The sequence below is a fragment of the Eublepharis macularius genome, chromosome 14 (assembly GCF_028583425.1).
Source record: "Eublepharis macularius isolate TG4126 chromosome 14, MPM_Emac_v1.0, whole genome shotgun sequence".
NCBI classification, from domain to species: domain Eukaryota; kingdom Metazoa; phylum Chordata; class Lepidosauria; order Squamata; family Eublepharidae; genus Eublepharis; species Eublepharis macularius.
Genome location: NC_072803.1, coordinates 15,828,746 through 15,837,894, shown reverse-complemented (window position 1 = coordinate 15,837,894; position 9,149 = coordinate 15,828,746). Strand labels below are relative to the sequence as shown.

General features: G+C 49.1%; 1 protein-coding gene across 1 annotated transcript in view; it reads left to right on the top strand.

Annotated features, from left to right (window-relative positions):
• Positions 1-1,748: 1,748 nt before the first annotated feature.
• The window catches only part of KCNJ5 (potassium inwardly rectifying channel subfamily J member 5), a 49,729-nt gene continuing 42,328 nt past the window's right edge, over positions 1,749-9,149 (top strand). The window contains exon 1 of the mRNA XM_054997800.1: positions 1,749-1,834. The gene's annotated coding sequence lies outside the window, so the exon portion shown is untranslated. The remainder of the gene's footprint in view (positions 1,835-9,149) is intronic.

Below are 9,149 nucleotides of genomic sequence, written 5' to 3'. Positions count from 1 at the left end.
AGGGTCGTGGCCTTGGACTTTCCTTGCAATGCCAGACAGAAGTCAAGAACAGGCAGTAGCATTCAGGCAGGCTCTTGCCTACCAAGGCCTACCTTGTTATTATTATGAGCAGTGATTTTTTCCTTTAAAAAAGGTGCCAGCACTCACGACGTTCGCCTTCTTGGGGGCCCAAGCCAGCTGGCTGAGAGATGCCAGTACAGGGGCAGAGGAGCTGGTACTGCTGACCAGCATAGCGCGGGGTGTGTGTGTGTGATTATGACATCTTGTTTAATGTTTTATTTTGAAGACGCATTTAATCTCCGGCTTCTGTCACTACAAAACAATAGAAATGTTTAGAAAAACCAAATCTTACCATTTCATTTTATTCTAATGAATTATGCACACATGCAAAGGCTTGGATCCTGCAGAACATTTCCCAGAAGATTTCCACCAGCCCTTCCTTGCCCCTCCCTGGCAGCGGCTCTCTCTGCAGCCTGAAATGCCCCCATTCTGCTTTTCAAGGGACCGGGGACCTCCCCCCCACACACACACAATAGGAGGAGAAGGGAGTTGGAGAAGTGTAGTGGGGGGGGGGGGTCAGCAAAACCACACCGCCCTTCTTTCCTGGAAGTGCAACCCGTAGTCACACAGCCCACTAGATGACAGAGTGCTTGGCTCTGCAGAGGTTTCTACCGTGGCACAGTTTTCTAGCCTGGATAACTGTAGATTAATGGGAGGGGGGCGCCTTTCTTCCGTAACGAGGCTATGGGGCAGCGTGGCATCCTAACACGCCTCTCCTAGCAGGCTTTGTCTAGCCACATTGCAGCGAACAACAAGCCCCGGAGACGGACGCGCACAACACACACACCACACACAGGGGTGGCTGCTTTCGGCTCCCCCTTCCACCTTCTCATCGTCTTCAAAGCGCCACCTCTGTGGCTTCTCAACAGAAACGAAGGGGGGCTCAAAGGCGGAAAGATGATTGCTCATTTTCAAAGCCGCAACTGCATCTCCCCCCCCCCACCCATGCCTGGAAAGAAAAGAAAGACGCGGGTTTGCTTCTTAAAGGAGCAGAGAGCCTCATTTCCTGCCAGGGCTCGGAATGAGAGCTACAGGGCTAGCAGGCGGGGAGGGAGGCCAGCTGTAGGTTGGGAAATTCCTGGAGATTTGGGGTGGGGCAGCCAGGGGAGGATATAATGCCATATAGCCCCCCCCCTCCAAAGCAGCCATTTGCTCCAGGGGAACTGATCTCTGCGGCCTGGAGATCAGTTGCGATTCCGGGAGATCTCCAGCCCCCACCTGGAGGCTGGCAACCCCAAGGCAACCTATTGCGTCTCCTTTCCCCAGTCTCCAATTGGCCCTGTCCGTGCAGCCTAAAAGGCACCGTCTTGGCACCCGCCTTCCCTTCTCCCCGGCTCGGCTCCGGCTCTCCCTCCCGGTTCATTCAGAAGGGCGCCGCGGCGGTCACGTGGCCCCTTCGCCGCGCCCCTCCAGCCCCTTTAAATAGCGCGTGTGACTCGCCGCTCCGCTTCTACTACGCGCGCTCTATGCGGCCGGGGAGGCAGCAGAAGCGGCGGGGAGGGAAATTCAACCGGCCCGAGCGGCATCCCCGGGGGTCGGGTCGGGGCTGCCCGCTTCTCCCCAGGCGCTCCCCGAGCTGAGCGCAGGGGGCGCGCCCTGGCCCCGCGGCGGAGCTGCGGGCGCCTTCCCCGGCGGGCAGCAGGGCGAGGGAGAGCGCTGCGCCGCCGCCGCCGCCTGCGGAGCATGGCCCGGGACTGGGTCTCCTCGGAGCAGCCGGGCCCGCTTCCTCCCGCCTGGGTTCCGCCCAGGGGCCCCCGCGTCTCTCCGCCTGCACGTAAGTGGCCTTTGAGGCGCTCTCCCCTTCGTGTTGCGGGCTCCCCCCCCCCCCGGCTTGGCTGCCAGAAGGCGGCGGGTTCGAAGCTGCGCCGAGCGAAGGCGGCTTCGCTGCTGGCGGTGGCAGCGGAAGATACGCCCAGAAGCTTCGACCGGGGCCTGGCCGCTTGCCGGAGGAGAACGGGAGGAAACCGGCAGGCGCGTCTCGCCTCGGGATTTTTGCCTGCCGTGCCAAGGTTTAGGGGAGTCTAAGGAGAATCAAGCGCTGCTTGAAACACCGAATCGCTAGTTAGTTGCAAAGTCTCGCAGGACACAGAAGTTTACCATCAGAAATGGGATTTTTCTTTTTAATTGCAAACTCTGCTAAGGGCTAGTGGGACTACGTTGCCACATGGCATGGTGCTGGTTTTTTTTCAAGGATTAGACAACTGTGAGAGCAGTGAGCAGGTCTACTCAGAATCCTACTCAGGTGTATTCAGTGGGGCTTACTCCCTGGAAAATGTTCTTAGGATTGCAGTGTGTATGGAGTTAATAGAACTTCCATGTGTAGAGGCAGTATACCTCGGATGCTGGGGATCTAGAACAGGGACCAGCCCTGTTATGCCTTCCTTGCAAGCTGCCAAGTTCTGGTGAAAGCTGACATGATGGACCTGTAGCTTGACTTGGGATGGCTCCTCTTAAGTTCTCAAATTGCACTTTGGTAACTCACTAGCGTCTGCCCTGAGCTCTTTCTGGGCAGCAGCCAAACTGAACACTCGAATAGGCTGAGAAAGTGACAGCAATAGATTCACAGGGCTTGTATATTCGCTCCATAGTTGTGGGATTGCTGTTCACTTTATGAGTGGGTGTGGCAAAGTTCGAAGAAAAGGCTAACCAGGCAGTCAGATTTGATCCTGGAATAGCAGGCTGCAGATTTCTTCAGTTGCTGATCCAAAGGGTGGTCTGTGACCCACCTCTCAAGGTGGTTGTGAGCACTATGTAGGCTTTCCATCTTCCTTCTGATCCCCCACCCCTCTAAATTCACCTTTACTTGCTGGATTTCAGCCTTGCCCTTCAGTTGGTTATCACCAATTGCAACCAAGCAGATGCTCTGTCACTGAGCCACGCCCCCTCTTCATTCATAGCCACAGACACCTGAGTCCTAAATATTGGGATCTCGGACAGTCACTTTTGATGTACTGAGGCACAGCTAGACTAATTTATTGTTGGAGGGGGGGTTGCCACAATGCCTAATCTGGCTATGTCCAAATTTTGATGGTAAACTCCTCAGGGCAGAGACCTAAGTTTGTAAAATGCCATGTATTTGAGGTGGTTGTCCTATCTGTCTAACTGGAGCTATTGTAGAATAATGGCTACGAGACATCCAATGCAATCCTTTTTTAGAGTTACTCTAATCTTAGCCCTTAGAAATCTAAGGACTTAGACTGAACTCAGTCTGCAGAGGATTGCCCTGTAAGCTACAGGACAAATCATGATGTTCCATGTATGAAACTCGTCTCTGCCCTGTATGTACAATCTGGCCTGAACCATGTCACTGTCTCTGTGTCTTAGTCCCCCATACATCTGCCACGTGGGGATAACAATACTGACCCACCTTACAGGGCTGTTGTAAAGATTGCAGCCACCTAATACAAATGAAAGTGCTCAGAACCCTAGGTGTGCATGTTATGCGTAGTTAAGTCGCCTCTGACCTATGATGACCCTATGAATGAAAGATTTCCAAAACATCCTAGCATTAACAAACTTACTCAGATCTTGCAAACTGAAGGACGTGACTTCTTTTATTGAGTCAAGCCATCTTGTTTTAGGCCTTCCTCTTTTCCTACTGCCTTCCACTTTTCCTAGCATTATTGACTTTTCCAGAGAATCTTGTCTTTTCATTATGTGACCAAAGTAAGATAGCCTCATTTTAGCTTCTAGGCAGAATTCAGGCTTTATTTGAACTAGCACCAACTTATTTGTCTTTTTGGCCATCCGTGGTATCCACAAAACTCTCCTCCAGCACCACGTTTCAAATGAATCAATTTTCTTCCTGCCAGCATTCTTCATTGTCCAACTTTCACATCTGTATATCGTAATGGGGAATACCGTTGTTTAGATTATCTTGATCTTGGTCCCCAGAGGGACATCTTTATCATTAAGGATCTTCTCTAGCTCCTTCACAGCTGCTCTTCCAAGTCTCAATCACCTTCTGATTTCCTCTTTGCAGTCTCTGCATTGGTTGATGATTGAGCCAAGGAATAGTAAATCTTGAACAAAAACCCTAGAAAGCATGTTACAATATAATTATTGATCAGGATGATGATTCCTTAACAGCCCTTACATACACAATAATTAGCATGATCCCGAACTTAGACACACAAGCAAGCTTTCTAACTCTGATATCCTGGATTTCTTACTCAAGCAGGCAGAAACAAGTTCTACCAACTGATCAGAAGCTAATGAACCTTTGTATCATTCAATTCCTTTCTGAACTGGCACAAACATTAAACTGCGGGCACTGTTTTGACTTTAGTGCGGCTAGCATCCAGTGGTAATTAAAGGGCCAAGGCCTGACTTGGATTTTCAACTGCTGATCCTCACCACTTCCAAGATCGTGCCAACAGAAAGGACCTGTCTGCCCAGCCCTCTTTCAGTCAAGGGCAAGGTAGTGGATTAGTATACAATCCCATTGGGACAGTCTCTTGGACAAGTCTTGTTGAAATGAGTATGAGCCGTGCTTGTTTATGGTTTGTGTTTGTTCCAGTGGATGAAAACTGAGTTGCTGGATTGTGCTAGGTTGCCAGCTTGCTGAAGAAAAATGTCTTTTTTAAATAGCAAGATTTGAGTCCAGTGGTACCTAAGAGACCAACAAGATTTTCAGGAGAAAAGAGTGTCCAGTAGCACCTATAAGACTAACAAAAATTGTGCAGGGTATGAGCTTTCGTGAGTCACTGCGCACTTCTTCAGATACCAGGGTATAAGATTTTTAGGGTGTAAGTTTCTTGAGAGTCAAAGCTCCCTTCTTCAGATACCAAGATATCGGAAGAAGGGAGCATTGACTCCCAGCTTAGATCCTGAAAATCTTGTTGGTCTCTAACGCGCCACTGGACTCAAATCCTGCTATTCTGGTTCAGCCTAAGCTACCTACCTGAAGCTGACTTTTTAAAATAAAGGCTTATGAACAATTATTTATCAAGTGATACTATTTACCTCCGTGCCTTGAAAAGCTTCCCCTTCCCCTTTCTAGTTATTAAACATCTATCCAAGGGACCAGATATATTTCTGCAGCTGGCAAGATCCCTTTAGACCTTTCCCTTTTTGCTAGCTGACTCTGATTAGCCGCCACATTCCACTGAGGCTATTAAGTTCTGTATCTCTGGAAAGTTGCAGGACTGGAAGAGAGGTCAGTTGTGAAGGATTTGAATAGACTCCATTGACTGTAGTTTAAACAGCTGCTAATCTTTGGGCACAGGAAGGGGAAGAATTAGCCCAAACAAAGAAACTTATTAATACTGTAAAAATGATCCGGAGCCTTGTGACACCTTAAAGACTCTCAATGTTTTCTTCCGCTGTAAGCTTTCGTGGAAAATAAACAAACAACAGGATCAAGGGGCCACGATGCACAGGAAGTGCTGAGCAGAATGTAATTACGTAAAATGACGATCTAATCAAGAAAAGTTCAGAGACCGTTCATTAGTTATGCGAAGCTAGTTAACACCTGAGCAGTCCTAGGTTTAGCTTAAGGTAGTTAACACCTGTAACGAGTAAGAAATCTAAACTGTTAGATTTGGATTGTACATAATTACATTTTGCCATGAGCAGTCTATATTTTGTGGTCCCTCGACCCTGCTGTTTATTTGGGATTTTTTCCCCATACCGTTATGTAAAATGATTGCACAATTGAGGAACCACTCATTGCATCTGAAGAAGTGGGCTTTAGTTCCTGCGGGACAGATCTAGACTAAATTGTCTGCTCGTGCAAGGTGCTTCCGTCAGTGAAACAGATCTTCCTTGCCTCCTCTTCTCCCCACTGATCGCCCCGAAATGCTGTCTTGGGAGACGGATGCTGCAAGTCTCCCCCCCCCCTTTTTTTTGAACAGATTAACAGCGTTATCTTTTGAGAATGATTACTGATATGTTTGTCGCAGGGTGTTTACTCTGCCACAGACTTCTTACATGATCATGGTCATGTTAACTTGCTTTGTTTATTTGGTTTATCAGTTTATCTCTACCTTAAAGGGATGCATGAAAAGTCAGATATCATTCAAGTACACAAGAGGTGCCAATATGATGCATTTCCCCTTCCTTTGGATAGCATTGAGCTAACTCAGAATATATAAAAAGCAATTTAACAGTGTCATCGTAGTCAGAGCCGCACCTTTCTAAACCTGTTGACTTCAACGGGCTTAGAAAAGGGTAACTCTGGTTAGGATTAAGCTGTTTGTTTTGCTCTACATGAGGAAACAGAATTCTGCAACCCACAAAAGCTCCATTCAGTCTACTTCTCTGCTATGAGCTGAATCAATTAGGCATATTCTGTAAGGGGTGCCGATATGACTCGATCTGCAGATCAATCAAATTTGCATGTTTATGCCGGATCTCATTTGGCACCAGAGTGCTGTCCAGGCACTGAGTATATCGCCATCGTGCCCAAAGGGAAAAGCCTCAAATAAAATGGTAAGAAGGGAAACAGTGAAGGCCAGCCCAGGACTCCTGAGAGACAAGTGGGCAAGAAAAAGTGGAGGGGCGGATGTGTGAAAAGTGAAAACACCCATCATTGTGGCTGTTGTGAGTCTTTTCCAGATCCTTCTCACAAGTGTTGCCTCAGCTGTGTTCTCACATCTGCAAACATCTGTCCAAAAGGAAGGCTTTGGATACCGCAACTGAGAGACAAATTCTGCAATTGGCTGTGCCAGTACTTTCATGTTCCAGTGTTCCTTAGCATTAATTAGTAGTTTATTAAAGAACTAGCAACAGAGCCCATTGTAAAAATGAATACAACAGCCTATAGCAGCGGGGCCCTCCCAAGGCCCTGCAGCCACTGCGGAGGCAGTGGGAAGGCTGTGAGAAGGGGGACACAGCTCTCCCATGCTGCACCTCCCGGCCATCAGGCCTCTCAGGGGCCACGGAGCTGGCAGGAAGGCCTCGCAGGAGGGCTTCCCTGCGCTTTGCCTCCCCGCTGGCTCTGCAGCCCCTCAGAGGCCTGCTGCCTCCAACTCACTTGTTATCCTCAGTGTGTCTGTGCCAGGATAAAAAGTGAGTCGTTGGGAACACAGCTTGGCCTTTATGTTTTAGGATTTAGAACGAACTCTGCTTGATCAATTGCAAGACTGGCCCATCCACTAGGTGGACCTAAATAATTGTCTAAGGCACCAGGGAGAGATGGGTGCTAACCAGCCTTGTGTGTTCCCTGACTACCGACCGTGTCTGGGTCAACCATGGCAGGCTAAGTCTCACTCCCTGGCCCTAGTGGGTGGCTAAAGACAGCCTGCTCTTTCCTTCCTGCCATTAGAGTGGTGGCGATGTGGGGGCAGGCCTCTTCCTTCTTCTGCTGACACCTCACCACCACTCTCAAGGACAAGGGTGGCTGCAGTTTTCTAACCTGCCCTTGGGCAGGTGAGGAGGAGGAGAGTGGAGATCGGCGCTGGAGTTGCCAACCCCTAGTTGAGGCTGAGCATTTTCCCAGAATTATGACTGATCCTCAGACCACAGAGATCAGTTGCCTTGGAGAAAATGGCAGCGTAGGCAGGCGAACTCTATGGCCTCACAGGCCTACCCAGTTCCCTCTCCAAGCTCCACCCCCAGTTCTCCAGGAATGTTTCTACCCAAAGTTGGCAAGCCTCATTGCTTCCCTGCATCAGCTTACCACCTTGCTGCAGAGTGGATGGGATGGGTAGCTTCCTGCTGTGGTGGTGGGTGAGGGGGCGGCAGGGGCAGCTTCTTGCTGCACAAGAGTGTGAGGAGGATGCAGGGGAGGAATGTTCTCCTTAGGCACAAGAAGTGCTTGGGCCAGCCCTGATGAAACCATCTAGAGGTCCAACTGGGCCAGCCTTCTTTTTCCATTAGTAGCTTGCAAGATCATGCAGAGAACAGAATCCTCTTGTTTTTTCTCTCTGTTGAAAGAGTAGAAGGGAGCTGTGACTCGCCAAAGCTCAGACCCTGCCACAAATGTTATTAGTCTTATAGGTGCTACTGGACTCTTGCTCTTTTCTACTGCTACAGGCAGACTAACATGGCTTGGTACAGAAAGAGCAGGTTATGCAGGGGGTGCCCTGCACCACATTAAGGGAACCAAGTACCTCTCTGGTCAAAATAAATGGGTTTCGTTCTCCTTTGATTCTCCCCTTCCCCCCTCCTGACCATCTCTGAACACAGGGGAATCAAGAAAGTTGGTGGCCATACATGGAAATATCTGTCACAGGAACTACTAAGGATGAGAGAGGGAGTGTGAAAGTGAGTGTGTGTCAATTTGTATCCAGTCCCAATTCACTTTTACGAAGTCCTTTGGGCCGCCGTGAGTGATGAGTGATGGGAATGTTGTGCCTCCCCAGTGGACACTGGTCCAGTTCTGATCGCAACCCGGGCGTGGGTGGAGAAGGGCCTTCCCCTCCGTGCTGTCTTCACGTCCCTAATCAGCCCTGAGAGCTGCTGTTGGTTCTGTTGCAAAAATTGCGTGTGATGGATTCCAGTTCTGAATGTTCCTCTGCTTAAAAACACACACACACACACACACACACACACACACACACACACACACACACACACACACACACACACACACACACACACACACACACACACACACCTCTCCAGGTAAATAGAAACTAACAGAGCAGGGAGAAAGGGGCGGCTACCTCCTTCCTGTGCTTGTGGTGCTGGCTTTCTTGTTTGTAGGGAGCTTTTTAACATAAGGGGAACATTCCAAACTCTTGCAGTGGGGCAGTCCATTCCCCCACCTCAGGGCTCTGCCACCCCTTTCTCCTGCCTGTGGAAACCAGGCTTAAACGAAATCCTGTCATGCCCATATACCCATCACTTGCATTCTCTATGCCTGACTGTCATATACTTGCTGACTGCACAACAGTCAGCAAGTATAGCTCCTTTGTTCCTTTTTTGGAATTGTTTTTGTTATATAATCATTGACGCCTAATTTCTTAGTCAGATAAATGGTGTATAAGTTGTGAACTTTCGTTATTGGTTCGATGTACAGGGACATTGGTCTGTTTTTTCATATACTTGCTGACTGGCAGTTGAATGTGCTCATTCCCTCCATTGAAAATCATTGTGTTTAAGGGGTTCTGAAGGATCTGTCTATGACCTTAGACCTGGGATGG